General features: G+C 36.7%; 1 protein-coding gene across 9 annotated transcripts in view; it reads right to left on the reverse strand.

Moving 5' to 3' along the window:
* LOC115210249 (sodium/calcium exchanger 3) overlaps window positions 1-17,115 on the reverse strand; it is a 132,969-nt gene that overhangs the window by 103,880 nt on the left and 11,974 nt on the right. The window contains exon 1 of one of the 9 annotated variants that reach the window (XM_036502511.1): window positions 15,672-15,689. The exons of the other annotated variants lie outside the window; for them this stretch is intronic. The gene's annotated coding sequence lies outside the window, so the exon portion shown is untranslated. Of the gene's footprint in view, window positions 1-15,671; window positions 15,690-17,115 lie in introns of those variants that run through there. 9 annotated transcript variants of the gene reach the window in all.

Below are 17,115 nucleotides of genomic sequence, written 5' to 3' on the forward strand. Positions count from 1 at the left end.
TTCATGAAGGAACACATATACACATGATTCTTTAATTCTTTTAATGGTTTCAGAATTTTTAAAACCCTTGTTTTCAAGGGTTTTAATCAATTATAATAACCTCAATAATTTTTCAGTACTTATTTTTTCTTTTTCCATTTATTTACTGAGTAGTTAAATCTATCTTGGCTAAAGAGAATTTAACTCACGTAGAAGAAATACAATCAATGCAATGATTTATTGACAATCCACCCCCACATATACACAAATAAATATATACAAATATGTGTGGGTTATATGTAAGCGCACTAGGCAATGGAAACCAAAACAAAAAAAGTAAACAAAGATACCAAGCAAGAAAAACAAAACATCCAGAAAAACAGCACATGCAATCAACTAGATACAACAGGGACACAGGTTATTCATCAAAATCTCTTTTAGCCCCAGCAAGAGCCCTGATGCAGCAACTAAGCAAAAGCATAACAGGATCAGGTGACCCCCAAACATACCACCCACCACTGCAATACCCAATGTGTCCTTGGCATTGTAGAACTGCTGGTTGTTTCTTCTCCCATTATTGGCACCCATGGCACAGGAGACCAGAGAATAAAGACAGCTAAAAGACAATATATCTTATTTCTCTATTGCCCACAAGGGGCTAAACATAGAGGGGACAAACAAGAACAGACAAAGAGATTAAGTAGATTACATCAACCCCAGTGCATAATTGGTACTTAATTTATCGACCCCGAAAGGATGAAAGGCAAAGTCGACCTCAGCAGAATTTGAACTCAGAAGGTAAAGACAGACGAAATACTGCTAAGCATTTCGTCTGGAATGCTAACGTTTCTGCCAGCTCACCACAAGACCACAGTTCTTCTATGTGGGACATTAACTAAATTTTTCTCATGTAGAATTGTATCCAATGCCCTCATATACCTCAGTATACTCAGCCATTTTGAGCTGCTCTGTGATTACCTTCATCAATTGTAATGGGTAGGGGTTATATGCTGAATTAACTTAGCCATCCTAGCAATGACTGACCACTAGAAATGACTTTTTTTCTTTGGGCCCCTATAAGTTTTTATCAAAGTTCTCCAGCTCTTATTCAATTCTGAACATGAAGAACCCAGCCATGAAAGATACCCTACAATCAGTGGTAAAGTTTCACTAAGCAGAAAGATAATATCCTGCAATGGTGCTGTGAGACATGCATAGGAAGACCAAGTAGATTGGTCTGGTCATTGCTCACCGTTGTAACTGACCCCAGTTTTGAATATATGTCAAGACTCAAACTTCTTGGCAGACATTTTGTTGTAATGATTTGGGCGCCACACACATCACACACACACACACACACCTACCTGCAACAAGGAAATACTGTGCTTTCCTGGTTTGTGAGGGGACACAAGCAATATAGTATAGACAGGAATGATTGCAATTTACTGAGTGTGTGCATGCATGTGTGTGAGTGTGTGTGCGTGTGTGTGTGTACGTGTGCATGTATGTGCACACAAGCATGTGCACATATGATGGGCTTCTGGAGAATTCCTGTTTGCCATATTCTGCTTACAAAACATGCTTACCCAAGACTTTTATTAAAAGCACTTTCCCAAGATACTGTATAGTACAACTGAACTCTGAACTACATAGCACATCTGGTTGCAAAGCAAACTTAACTGCAATCATGTCTGTGCCTATATATATATATCACACAGACACATGTAGAGTGGTAAGGTATTATGCTTTCACACATACACATGGAATATAATTAAATATCAAATATATGGATTTCTTACTCGACTGTTCATGATTATTATTCATCAACATGACAATCATCCATATTGACTGTAAAGCGGACAAACAGGATTTATTAGCTTTAACTTTTTTTCCAAATACATAAGTGAAACAAAGAGAAAGAAAGTCCAACAAGTATAGACCAAACCAGATAAATAGTCTTCCTCTTGCTCTTATGGTCACTGAATTAAAGAGTCAGGTTTCAGAACTATGACATAAAGCAGGGAAATTCAACACGACAGTTGGCTAGACCTAGCACTAAACTAGACACTAGACCTAGCACTAAACTAACATTACTCATGTCTTTTCATTGTTGGATCCCTCAATGTCATGTTTTTTTTTTCTTTTTATTTTACTTGCTGGGTCTGGAGGAAGGACCAGTACTTATGGCTTTTGTAGACTTTCTTAAACTTGCCAGACTAATACCATGAATGTTCCTCTTCCATCACAAGGTCTCGTCCCTGTTACAATGTGGTGGCATATGTGCTTCAATGACCACAAAGGCTATGCCAGTGGAGAGCAAGTTCTTTGCAAGGCCATCCATGCTGGATAGGTCTAAGGATAGAGACCAGGCTAGTACAGAATATCTCTTCTCAGAGGTAAAAATGGATTTTCATAGGGTCAACACCCCTACCTTGAAAAAAAAACAAAACAAAAGAAAAAAGTCTTTACAGTTGCATCAATGACAATTCAAAACCAACAAGACCGTAGAGAGGAAGGCCTTCCTTGAGGGAAGAATACAACGTTGGATGGGGCAGAGCTGAAAAAGTAGGGATCCAACAGGAGAGGAGCAGAAGAGACAGTCCAGAGTTGGGAGAAAAGTTGTCAATGGCTTGGGGTCCATAGGGAGTAAAAGGCTTAACCCTTTAGCATTTAGATTACTTTGTCAAATGTAATTCCTATTTATTAACATTGTTTTGAATTAATCATGCATTATCTTACAGCCTTGAGACTTTACTTGTATGATAGCTTATTTCTAGATTGACATTGTAGGGTAGGTGTGAGTGGCTGAATCTGGCCAGTTTGAACATATAGCAGGAAGAATATTTAGGCAGCATAAGGCCAGATTAAATGCTAAATGGCCAAGTAGTAATGTTCCTCTTAAACGTTTGCAAGTCAATACCAAAAAAAGAAAAACAAGACAGTGATTAATATAGAGATTAAGATGGGGACACAGCAAGGGTGATTAGAAAGGAAGAGATGAGAATGAGCCCAACTAGCTCTGAGGAAGAAAGTTTATTATAGTAGTGGTAGAAAAGGCAAAGAGGTAAAAAAAATTATTAAAAATTTTTGATAGCCATGATATTTGAAAACAAATCCATGATCTTTAATTAAAAATTGTTAATTATATATATAATCTTTAAATAAAAGGCACAGGTGTGGCTGTGTGGTAAAAAGCATGCTTCTCAACCACATGGTTTGGGGCTCAGTTCCACTGTGTGACACCTTGGGCAAGTGTGTTCAACAATAGTCGCAGGCTCACCAAAGTTTTGTGAGTGGATTTGGCTGATGGAAACAAAATGAAGCCCATTGAGTGTGTGTTTGTGATCATCATCATCGTCATTTATCGTCCACTTTCCATGCTGGCATGGATTGGACAGTTTGACTGAGAGCTGGCAAACCAGAAGGATGCACCAGGCTCCAGTCCAAAATGGCAAAGTTTCTACAGCTGGATGCCCTTCCTAACGCCAACCATTTCAAGAGTGTAGTGGGTGCATTTTACATGCCACCGGCATGAGGGCCAGTCAGGTGGTACTGGCATCGACCATGCTTGAATGGTGCTTTTATGTGCCACCAGCACGGGAGCCAGTTAGGTGGCACTGGCAATGACCGGCATGAGACCAGTCAGCCAGCACTAGCATCACCCAAGCTAAAATGGTGCTTTTTACGGTGGCGCAGGCAATGACCATACTATATAAAAAGAAGTACTGGGGTCGAAACATTCGACTAAAAATTCTTCGAGGTGGTGCCCCAGCATGGCCACAGTCTAATGACTGAAACAAGTAAAAGGTAAAAAGCAGTTTTTTTTAAATTTTTGTTTGAGAGTGTTTTTGCTGCCTTCAGCTTTTCAACAAGGCTGATAACAATAAAAGTGCTCAGACAAAAACTCACTTCCATCAAAGTCTGTGTTAATCTGTTTCTTTTTAAAGATTATGTGAGCAAGCATGTACGAATGAGAAGTAATAAGAGACAGCAAAAGCTATACAAAAGTGTATGTAGTGATATAATGAAATGTCATGAAACCAGTGACAACTATTAGTCACTATCAAACAAAACTAAAATCCAGTGTTGACTATAACCATAGGAATAAGTATAACATATTCAAAATTTCAAACTGAACATAGGAATTTTTTCAGAGTATACAAAGAAAGTTAATTGATATAAACAACAATTGTTGCTGAGGTGCTTTTGAGACATGAAAGATAAACATAAATACGAATGTAAACTCTAAATGGCCATTTGAACTGCTAGAAACAGCAGCAAAATCTTGCTTAAATTGCACGTTGAAAGAAAAAAGACAACACTGAATAATGTAGTTTTGGTGACACAATTGGAAAACCTTTGATGATAGACCTGCTCAATCAGAGATCATCTGGGGATATATTCTCTTTCTTTTTTTTACTTGTTTCAGTCATTTGACTGCGGCCATGCTGGAGCACTGCCTTTAGTCGAGCAAATCGACCCTGGGACTTATTTTTTGTAAGCCCAGTACTTATTCTATCGGTCTCTTTTGCTGAACCGCTAAGTGACGGGGACGTAAACACACCAGCATCGGTTGTCAAGCAATGCTAGGGGGACAAACACAGACACACAAACACACACACATACACATATATACGACAGGCTTCTTTCAGTTTCCGTCTACCAAATCCACTCACAAGGCATTGGTCGGCCCGGGGCTATAGCAGAAGACACTTGCCCAAGATGCCACGCAGTGGGACTGAACCCGGAACCATGTGATTGGTTAGCAAGCTACTTACCACACAGCCACTCCTGCGCCTATATGTATATATTCATATATGAATTCATGCAGATATTATATCTGGTGTGTGTGTGTGTGTGTAACTTTTGTTTCTAAAGTGGAGAATTATTGTCCAGTGATAGTGAGTGCAGAACTGATGTTAATAATTGGGCATAGACAATAAGGAGCCAGCAATTTTGATGGCTGGGGCAATCTAGGTACACATGGAAGTAATGGAATTCCCCAGTACAATCTCAAAATCTTATTGAATCTAATTCTACCTCGTAATGATGTACCCCAGCTTCATAACTGGACTAATTATCTTAAAAACTATATAACTTCCCCACCCACCTTCTAATGTATTTCCTTTATCTTTATAACAGTTATTGATGTTGCTTCTTTAACAAGATATTAGTGGGGAGGAGACAGGTAGCACCTATCTAAAGAAGAAAAACTGTATCATCATCATCATCCTTTAATGTCTGTTTTCCACCCTAGCATGGGTTGGAAGGTTTGACCAGAGCTGCACCAGGTTCTAGTCTGATTTGGTTTGGTTTCAATGGCTGGATACCCTTCCTAATGCCAATCACTTTACAGTGTGTGCTGGGTGCTTTTAACATGGCACCAGCATGATGTGGCACCTACACAATCAGGTAGCATAATACAGATTTTATTAACATCTCAGTACCTTTCCTTGTTTCCATATCCTTAATTGCTTTACTATCTTTGGTTATTTTTTTTGTCTAGAATATGCCCAACTAATGAAGCCAGGCCTCTCTTGTCCCATTCAGGCTCAAACTTCAGCTGTATTTTAATTATGCTTCCATGCATTTTTTTTTTTTTTTTTACTAAATTGCCAATGATCATAAGTGTGTTCTTATCATTTCAAATATATATTTTTTCAATCGTATCCTCATCATTCTGACACTATTTTGTAATTCAAAACCTATCATACAGTGCACAGAACAAAATTTCTACTCTACTTACTTCCCTCCTACACACCTGATATCATGTGTTCCATCCAGCTATTAGAGACTGTTCATTCTTTGCTATTTCTTTTCTTCTATGTAGTCTTATTAATCTATCGTCCAGGTTAACATCACTGCTAACATCTTGAGTGCCTTCAGCAGAATTCATTATGTTCAAGCATTCATGCCAAGCTTCTAATTTGAGGAAACCTTCCTCCTTCTCAACACCCTTAAAAGCTCTGTAAAAGTTCTGTAAAAGTTCACAGATATGAAAAATATTTCTTCTTCCAAATCCAACTACCATGTTATCCACTGAATGTCTTAAGAATGTTCAGCTGCCCCATACACTGTAAGAGTTCCTTATCTGTTCAGCTCTTTAATGAAGATGGTTATCCAGAGGTGCATATTTCTTCTGTCATATTCTAAATTGTTTCCAGCTTGACACAAAAATGAGATAAATTCAAATGGGTATGGCTGTGTTGTTAGGGAGCTTGCTTCTGAGCTACATGGTTTCGGGTTCAGTCCCACTGCGTGGCACTTTGGGTAGGTGTCTTCCGCTATAGCCCTGAGCCGACCAGAGCTTTGTGATTGAATTCGGTAGGTGGAAGTTACTGCCGTGTGTGTATGTGTGCGTATAGCTGTTCAGTGCCTCTCCGAAAGAGAGAGAGAGAGGATAAACATAGGTGCAAGAATGGCTGTGTGGTTAAGAAGCTTACTTTCCAATGGTTCAGTCCCACTGCATGGTACGTCAGGTACATGTCTTCTGTTACAAACCCAGGTCGATCAATGCCTTGCAAGTAGGTTTTAGTAGACCAAAAACTGAAAGAAGCCTGTCATGTGTATGTGTGTAGGTTTGTTGTTGTCTTGATATTGTGTGATATTTGTAAATGACTGTCACTGTTATACAAATAGTGCCATTCATTTCCAATCTTCAGCAAAAAAAAAAAAAAAAAAAAAAAAACGATGTCTAGCCATAGAGTTGGCATTAGGATGGGCAACTGGCTGTAAGAAATCTGCCTCAATCAACTTTAAGTCAGAAGAGTGGGCATCAAAAAGATGTTATACAATAGTGAGTACTTCTAATACATCAATGAAAAAAATTATGCACTTTAGAGCTGAACTTGGAAAATCAATGATTCATTTGCTAAATATACCACAAGTGTACATTCATACTTATAGACATTCATGTATTTACAAATCTTTAATTTTGATGTACACATATGCACATACACCAAGCAATTAAGCAATTGATTAGCCAAGTTCAACTTTAAACTATATAAGTTTTCCATTGATAAACTAAAAGTACATGTTTATACATAAATGTACACAGTACCATTAATTTAAATAAACTGGAATGCAAGACACATTTGATCAGGAAATACATAATCTTTGGGCATTGACCTATTTCCTCTGACCGTACAACAATTGGCCCCAACATTTATAGCCTTGTGCCTATGTTAGAAACAATTATTCACCGGTCTAAAGTAGTATACAGTGTCTGTTATGATGGTGGTAGGATGGGGGTAGAACACAGTCACAGCTGTGCCCAATGCAAGACACATTGCTAACCCAATGTAATATTTGAATTCAATAATAGTAAATCATCCTGACTGCATAAATGCTGACTCAAACAATTGGAAATAATAGACATAATCAATGCTTTATGGTACTTTCAATGTTCCGTTAGCATAAAACCTTAAGATTTATTACTCGAAGCCAAATTAATTTCCAGGCTTTCTCCAATATCTCCTCATTGAAGGAACATCAAAACGACAACCCAATCCCCAACATTCAAAGAACTTTTTCCTTTCTTTACTTCACTTGAGCGTAATTATGCGAACTGACACAATATTTTCAAAAAGGAAGAAAAAACAATTTTGAAATTAACAATTAACAGAAGACAGTGGCAGCTCAGAAGTGATGAAGAACCACACTAAATACCACTAATTAGTTTCTTGAATTATGATTACTATTTTAATAAGTGAAACCTAGGCTTCTCTAAAATCTAATAAGCTTGTAATTACCAAAAAAGTCAAAGCATTATGAATAACAGACAGGTATTGGTTTCTCTTCACAGCATAAATTCCTCTCGTTAACAGTTTGATTCTCTCTACATTCATTGTTTTAAATTAATTTGATATTTAATAAACTCCAGATGAATGAAAATTGAATTTGACTCTAGAAGGATTTGAACTCCGAATTTGGTATCTAGTCATAGAAACCATACCAAAACTGACTTGAATCATGATGCATCCCTGCAGCTCACCAGATTCTGTCAAATAATGCAGCCCATACCAACATGGAAAATGGATGTAAAATGATTATAATGATGAAGGTAAAGTGATATGATTAGGCGGCATAAATATTTTGATCTGTACTATTCAATTTATTAGTCTAAAACCCTTAGTTTGTTAAATTATGTACATAGTTCACGTTCTTTGTGCTAATATCAGAAATTAATATTTAGTCTTAGATTGGCAATATAGTCTTCATTTTGAAAAAAAAAAAAGGAAAAGTATTGTCAAAGACCTTTACATGTATATGCACACACACACTTTCAGTAATGTAACCAATAATTATATTAGCATCTCCAGAAGGGACGACAGGCAAAATAACAGTAATCAAAAAATTTTATAACCATTGTTCAAAGAACAGTCATTTATTTAACATATATGGGTATATATTAAAAAAGAGAGGAGTTGTTTAATCAAAAGTTAGTCCTGATTGGTCAGGCTTATGATTAAAATCATTCAAGCTGTGGTCATCCTGTCATTTCTTTTTTTAAGAGTCTAAATCTAAGACTAACTACATTATTTCGTTTTACCTGTATATTTTATATACTGCCATTTTTGCAGTATATGATGTGAGGAAAATTCAGCTGTTACATCTAACTGGTTGAGTGACCCACATACAGGTTTCTTTGTTGGCTCATATAAAGAAAAACAATAAGAGTTAAACACATAAACTGGTGTTGATATAATGACCCCTTATATTAGCTGAGATTATAGGGGGGGAAATAAAGAATGAAACGTTATTGTACCCTATTTTAATAATGGGCTTTCAAAATATTCTATCCCGTGGCCGTTCGCCAGCCTCGTCTGGCACCTGTGTCGGTGGCACATAAAAAACACCATCCGAGCATGGCCGTTCGCCAGCCTCGTCTGGCACCTGTGTCGGTGGCACATAAAAAGCACCCACTACACTCACGGAGTGGTTGGCATTAGGAAGGGCATCCAGCTGTAGAAACACTGCCAGATCTGACTGGCCTGGTGCAGCCTTCGGGCTTCCCAGACCCCAGTTGAACCATCCAACCCATGCTAGCATGGAGAGCGGACGTTAAACGATGATGATGAGGATGATGAGAACATCAATATAACTATTGGTAATTCATTGCAGTCGCATTTAACACTTATGGAATGTTATTGTTATTCTAAAATTTTTCAATATTCTATATTCTTTTTGGTATTTCTTTCACAGTTATAATGTAGGCTAATGATATTGTATTTTGCTGATGTTAAATTAACTTACATTATTATGCATGAAATATTTCACTCTTGAGGATTGCATTCATTTCATTAGTATTTTGCAGACAATGCTTTGCAATTAAATAATTTTAGATGTAGTTTCCTGAAAGCAAGTATTTGATTTAAATTTACAGAAAATGTATTTTCTTATTTTAAATGTTTTTTTTTGTTTTTTTTTTTTGTCTTTATAATAATGCTATGCACGTATATAAGAGTGTATATGAATTCATTTAAACAAATTACTTTTTTTCACACTAACATAGTTGAACTGGTTCAACAAATCTGAATCTTTACATAAAAAAAAAAAACTGTAGCGCTCAGAGTAATATATATATATATTTTGACCCAATAAATCAATTTGCATGAATTTTTTTTAAGTAGATGCACAGTTGACTACACTTAAGTGCACACAAGATATATCTATTTTTTAGCTCTTCTCTGAATAACCAACAAAATTAATGCTAACAAGAAAGAAATCTACAATGATACTATGACAAGCTAGCATTATTTTGGTAATCACAACTATTTAAACTAAATAAATACTTTCTCTGTGCACCTCCTCCTTCAAGAGCTTATCTGATTTTAGACACATCTTACTAGGTCATAAACTGAAGGGAAGCGACTTTGAAATAATTCTACTGCAGGTACTTGATAGACATAAAGTCCATAGTTTTTATGTGAGAGGAATTGGAAACTAAGGTAAGAAAAAATATCATACTAAGAATTGAAACTACATAGTGAATAGAGTTTAGCTGTTAGCCAAATACAGACATATACATATTCTATGTATATGACTTCTACATAAAGTATAAGTCTATATTTCAGAAAATCCATGCAAGGATTTGAATCCACAGCAATAACCCAAAAGAAAACAAATGAAACAAACCAACAGGCGCAGGAGTGGCTGTGCGGTAAGTAGCTTGCTTACCAACCACATAGTTCTGGGTTCAGTCCCACTGCGTGGCACCTTGGGCAAGTGTCTTCTTCTATAGCCTCGGGCCGACCAAAGCCTTGTGAGTGGATTTGGTAGATGGAAACTGAAAGAAGCCCGTCGTATATATGTATATATATGTGTGTCTGTGTTTGTCCCCCTAGCATTGCTTGACGACCAATGCTGGTGTGTTTATGTCCCTGTCACTTAGCGGTTTGGCAAAAGAGACCAATAGAATAAGTACTGGGCTTACAAAGAATAAGTTCCGGGGTCGATTTGCTCGACTAAAAAGACGGTGCTCCAGCATGGCTGCAGTCAAATGACTGAAACAAGTAAAAGTAAAAGAAAGAAAACAATAGAACCATTATGTGGTCAATACTCCAACTGCTAGAAATAGCAGCCAAATCTCTCTTAACTCACACTACTGTCTTGAAACAGAAGTACACATTGGATAAGTACATCTAACAGTAAAAAAAATATAAAAACAAATAATCATAGCTAAAATACCTGAAGCTAAACAACAATGGAAAAAGAACATTTTATTGTTTGCAATACATGGAGTCAAACTTTACATTGTCTGTAACTGAGGTAGTGCAAATGCCAATATTTCAACCAGCAGGAAAGCATTTTAATGACTCAGCTATCTGCAATTCTTATACAAAATTCCACAACCTTAAATACTGTTTCTACATCTTAAAAATTAAAATTTCAGTTGCATTTTATTTGCTGAGATAATTACATTTTAACCTAAGCAGAATTAATTTCATTCAAATTCCCTCTTACAGAGTGACGTCATCATTATCATCATTCAATGTCTGTTTTCCATGCTGGCATAGAATGGATGATTCAACAGAGGTTGGTCAATGTGCCAAGCTCTAATGTCTGCTTTGGTATATATTCTATAACTGGAAGCCCATCCTAATGCCAAACACTTTACATAGCTTACTGGATGCTTTTTACATGCCACTGGCACTACTCTTTTACTTGTTTCAGTCATTTGATTGCGGCCATGCTGGAGCACCGCCTTTAGTCGAGCAAATCGACCCCGGGACTTATTCTTTGTAAGCCCAGTACTTATTCTATCGGTCTCTTTTGCCGAACTGCTAAGTGATGGGGACGTAAACACACCAGCATCGGTTGTCAAGCAATGCTAGGGGGACAAACACAAAGATATACACGCACACTTATATATATATATATATACACATATATACGACAGGCTTCTTTCAGTTTCCGTCAACCAAATCCACTCACAAGGCATTGGTCGGCCCGGGGCTATAGCAGAAGACAATTGCCCAAGATGTCACGCAGTGGGACTGAACCCGGAACCATGTGGTTGGTTAGCAAGCTACTTACCACACAGCCACTCCTGCGCCTATGTATGGTGTATATAATATGATATAATGACATAAGCTTGGTGCACAAAAGGGAATTGAGAAAGTGGCCAGGTATCAGAAGAATTGACAGAAATTTGCAGGGAAGTTGAGACTGATGGTTATATATTGCAAGGAATAATGATGCATATTTGGTGAGGAAAAAATAGGTGAGAGGTTAATAAAAAATTAGAGTAGATATGAGGGGACTTAGAATCAAAACTTATTTATTAGGCATGAGTATGGCTGTGTGGTTAAGCTCACTCTGCAACTAGCTGGTTTGGGGTTCAGTACCATTGCACAGCACACTGGTCAAGTGTCTTCTACTATAGTCCAACAGCCAACAAATTGCCTTGTGAGTGAATTTGGTAGACAGAAGCCTGTCGTGTGTGTGTGTTCCACCACCACTTGACAACCAATGTTGGTTTGTTTAAGTCCCAGTTACTAAGTAGTTTGACAAAAGGGGCTGATAGAATAAGTACCAGACATTGAAAATATAAGTACTAAACTTCAATTGTTCAACCAAACCCTTTAAGATGGTACCCCAGCATGGCCATATTCCAATGACTCAAACACATAAAAAATAAAAATACTGTACAGTAGACATAGTTGATCCATGCCAAAATTTAAAAAAATAAAATGAAAATTTTGGGTGGTACCTAAGCCAAGATAGGTTAATGAATGGAAAGCAATTATTCAGTTTATTATTATATTCTTAATTATATATCCATACAGAATATAAAAATCAAATGGTTCAGAACTGAGCTACTAATATTATACAGCAATAGATTAGACTATCGATTCCATAAAATGAGAAGTCATGGCAATTTCACCATAACTATTCAGTATGATAAAATAGATTAATCACTGAATGTCTTGATGTTTGTTTTGTGTGGTTCAGTATTCTAAAACAACCTGTAATCAATGTGATTAATAATTGCTATATAGACCAATATGGAAAAAAAATGTATAAAAATCATGTAAATATGAAATTTAGACAGTCAATAACATCTTACAAATTATGAATTAGAAACAGTCAATTTTCTTTGATGCTGTGTCAATCAATAAACACCAGGATACAATATTAAAAGGAGAATCATTTATATCAAACCCACTAACCCAGCCTGTTATTGCAGAGACAGAGCAGTAAGATGCTTTGATCTTTATTAAGTCGTTCATTGTTTCAAGCTCTGAAACTAAGCAACCAAACCAGCTGAAAGTTAATTATTTCAATATCTTGTCCTTCAAAGCAGTGTCACAAACTCCTAAAGTGTGGTTCTCTTAAACATAAACTGTGTCAGAAAATGTCTTCACAATACTCAAATCTCAACTTTAACCATAGATTACTAGTTTGGTTTCATTTACATTTGAACCATTTTTGTTTTCATAATATAACCTGTATTCATTTACCAAACCATCTGCAAGAATGTTTCAAGGGGTTTTCTTTAGGTTTTTTTTTTTTTTTGTAATGGTACTTATAGAAAAGGAAGATCCTAGACATCATGGGATGAAGTACAGAAAGCCAATCTCAAGACACTGAGCCTTATAAAGGAGTTGACAAAGGATCAAGATATCTGCCACCTTGCAGTATTCAAGAAGACCTGTCCACCACAGCAGAATTGATGCTGGTGTTAGTGCCACATCAAAAACACCCAGTAAACTCTGTAAAGTGGTTGGCGTTAGAAAATGCATCCAGTCATAGAAACCCTACAAGAACAGACAATGGGGCCTGGTGGGACCCTAGCCTTACCAGCTCCTGTCAAACCATTTGACCCATATCAGCATAGAAAACAGACAGTAATTAAGACTATGATTTTAGAATAATGATTCAAATTTAATATCTATTTGTTTTATTCTTGAATCAATCGATTGTAATTAACAAAATAATGAGCTTTTGTTGATGTACATTTGTTGAAAACGCTCTCTCCCTTTCTTTTGATAAGACAACACAAAAAACTTTAAAAATAATCAACTTTTCTGAGATTACCACCAACTTTAAATTCACTAGGGAAGAGCAGACAGATATTCCTATTGTTATATTCAGGTTGTTTCACAAAGAACTACATTTACTGAACATCAATTCTATTCACAATATGTAGATGATTTTGTATTTTTCAGTACTGTTAAGTAGGTTCATACCAAGGCATTTATATAGCTTATATTACTCATTGGTCACAATTTAGTGATATGAGCAGGTTTAGAACCTACAACTAGCAACATTTAGACTTCAGCTACTTACTCTTATATAGAAATAGTATTTGGTATATTTATATAGTAATATAAATATACCAAATGTTTCAGATCCCAAAGTAACTAGTCTGCTAGTGAAATTATTAAGGTATTGGCCAGCTAGCTCTAAGATCAATTTTCTCAAGAAAAAAGAATAACTTTGTTAGTTAGCCTATCAAACTGTTGCCTTCCAACCACATGGTGACAAGTTCAGTCCCACAGCATAGCACCTTAGACAAGTGTCTTCTATAACCATGAGCCAACCAAATCCTTGAGAGTGGATTCAATAGATGGAAACTCAAAGAAAACTATTCTGTGTGTATACATGTGTGTGTTACTATTTTATTATCTTGAAATTGCATGAGTTATAAATGGGCGTCTCTATCATAAAGTATGCATGCACACATGTATATCATGACTCATACACTTTCCTGACATTTGTACATAATTCTATGTACTATACATGCACCTTTGATGAGTTGTAGTGCACCTGGGCACTATACGCAATCATTTCAATATTCATCATCATCATTTAACATTCGCTTTCCATGCTGGCATGGGTTGCACGATTTGACTGAGGACTGGCGAGCCAGATGGCTGCACCAGGCTCCAATCTGATCTGGTAGAGTTTCTACAGCTGGATGTCCTTCCTAACGCCAACCACTCCGAGAGTGTAGTGGGTGCTTTTACATGCCACCGGCACGAGGGCAAGTCAGGCAGTACTGGCAACAGTCACATTCAAATGGTGTTTTTTATGTGCCACCTGCACAGGAGCCAGTCCAGTGGCACTGGCAACGACCTCGCTCGAATGTTTTTTTACGTGCCAGTAAGGCAACACTGGTAACGATCATGCACGAATGGTGCTTTTTATGTGCCACTGGCACGGGAGCCAGTCAGCGACCCTGGCAACGATCACGCTCGGATGGTGCTCTTAGCGCTCCACTAGCACGGATGCCAGTCATGCAGTGCTGTCATTGAATTTGATTTTAATTTCACGTGCCTCAACAGGTCTTCGCAAGCAGGGTTTAGTGTCCAATAAAGGAAAGGTACACATAAGTGGGCTGGTTATACCACTGGCATAGACCATGGACTATGGTCTCACTTGGCTTGCCGAGTCATCTCAAGCACAGCATATTTCCAAAGGTCTTGGTCACTAGTCATTGCCTTGGTGAGGCCTAATGTTCGAAGGTCATGCTTCACCATTTCATCCCAGGTCTTCCTGGGTCTACCTCTACCACAGGTTCCCTCAACCACTTAGGTGTGACACTTTTTCACACAGCTATCCTCATCCATTCTCACCACATGACCATACCAGCACAGTCGTCTCTCTTGCACATCACATCTGATGCTTCTTAAGTCCAACTTTTCTCTCAAGGCACTTACACTCTTGAGTATTATTATTATAAAGTGGTGTCCATTTCCAATCTTCCACAAAAATATGTCTAGCTATGGGTAAATATTACTTTACTTGGAAAACAAGTAAAGGTTAGTGGCAGAAAGGGAACCAGCCATTGAAAAAAATCTTCCTCAATAAATTCCTCTCCAACCCTTGTGAGCATGGAAAATTGGACATTGAAACAATGAAACAATGGTGATGAAAATTTTATCAAGTTGTTGTACTGAATTTCAGTGTGTATAGAAACTTGTGGAAAAAGGAAAAAAAGAAAGAAAAAAATGTGAAGTTACTGAGCCTCAGATCAGAGTCATTGTTTTGATCAGCTTGGTTCTTAGTTTTAATTATTTGATTATCATCTGTCTGCTGTAGTGTGCAGCAGTCCATGCAACATTAAACTAATCACACTTTGGTGCATATCTTATGGGGAATTATATGAACTATAATTAATAATAATAAGAAGAACAACGACAATATTAATAACAATAGTAATATTGATAATAAAACTTAATTATCTGACAGTAATTAAACATGACAAGATCCTTGAACTTTTCTATTGCTCTTTCAGTTCTCATTTTGTAACTTATGTATATAAGGAAATACCAGCTATAATATAAATAGGCTGATGAGCAGCTACTTTCGTTTTTATCATCCAGTGGTGATATATTTAATAATCCCCAGAGTTTCATATCTTCAGAAATAATCTTCAAAGATAATCATATCCTGAGATTCAACCCACGTGGTAGATAATTTTAATAAGACAAACATTCTTACGCGGTGATACAAATTCATTGTCATGATGACATGTTAGGAAAGCTGGAAGTAAATAAAGCCATTTTATAGTTGTCTTCTAATGTCAGGAAATAAATACGTATGCAACGAGCTGTCAGCTGAAGTGCTTATCATTGATTGTAACATCACAGAATAAATTGCATTACTTGAAGTTACAGAAAATCATTTAAAATAGATATGATGAAGATGGTGATATATTATACTGACAAATGTTGTGCATGTATGGCTTCATGTTGCTCTTAGTATCTATGCAGATGTATACATTCCTAGGAATACAGCAATTAATGAAAGGAGGAAGCTCTATGGAGTCTTTAAAATTGCTTTTTAGATGTAGCATCTTCCTAGCTTTTAAGACAGAAGGATGTGATTTGAGGGAGATTTCATTGTCATTTCTAGCAGGCTCTCTCACTGGTTTGAAACCCACTGTGAGGATTTGAGATCTTTTCATTTTGACCGGCAGATTTTAAAAATTATTTTTTGTAACTAAACACTTTTAAACTTCCTATACTTGTAGAATGTGTCACATAAAACATCTTTTTCTCTTGGCGTTCTTGAGAAAATTCTGTAGTTTGTAAGGTATTTGTTGTTAAATTTCTTATATTTCGGCAATTCAGGGTTTGTACTTGCAATTAAAATGCTGGGAAATTGACAATGTCATCAGGAAATCAAACTTTAGTACATTCATTATAGAAAGGCATACAATCCCCTGTCTTTCCTATTCTCTAGTACAATATATTGTTTCTCTACAGCACTCTTTTATGCTTATATATATTCAATACACCCATTTAACTCCTCCCACCTCTCCTACCATATCAACTATCATTGATCCAGTGGTGCTCATTTTTTTCTTTTTTTTCTTTAGGAATTCTCTTTATACATATTTCCACACCTCCTCCTAACTCAAAACAGCTCAAATTTAACACTGACCTGCTTTTTACCAGGCACTTATTCCTGTGTAGAAAAATCTAAAATTAGTACAAAACTAACCTGGGGAATACAAAAGAAAAAGACAGCCAAGTGACAAGTACCACTCCTTTCATGGTTGAATAAGAATGGTATTCAATAAAACAAAAGGCAACTGTTGAACCCAGATATGATTTTAGGCTCAATCTCACTATAGGATACTGTGGGTAAGTGTCAGCCATAATTCTGGGTCATCCAATTTCT

The sequence above is a fragment of the Octopus sinensis genome, linkage group LG4, assembly GCF_006345805.1.
Source record: "Octopus sinensis linkage group LG4, ASM634580v1, whole genome shotgun sequence".
NCBI classification, from domain to species: Eukaryota; Metazoa; Mollusca; class Cephalopoda; order Octopoda; family Octopodidae; genus Octopus; species Octopus sinensis.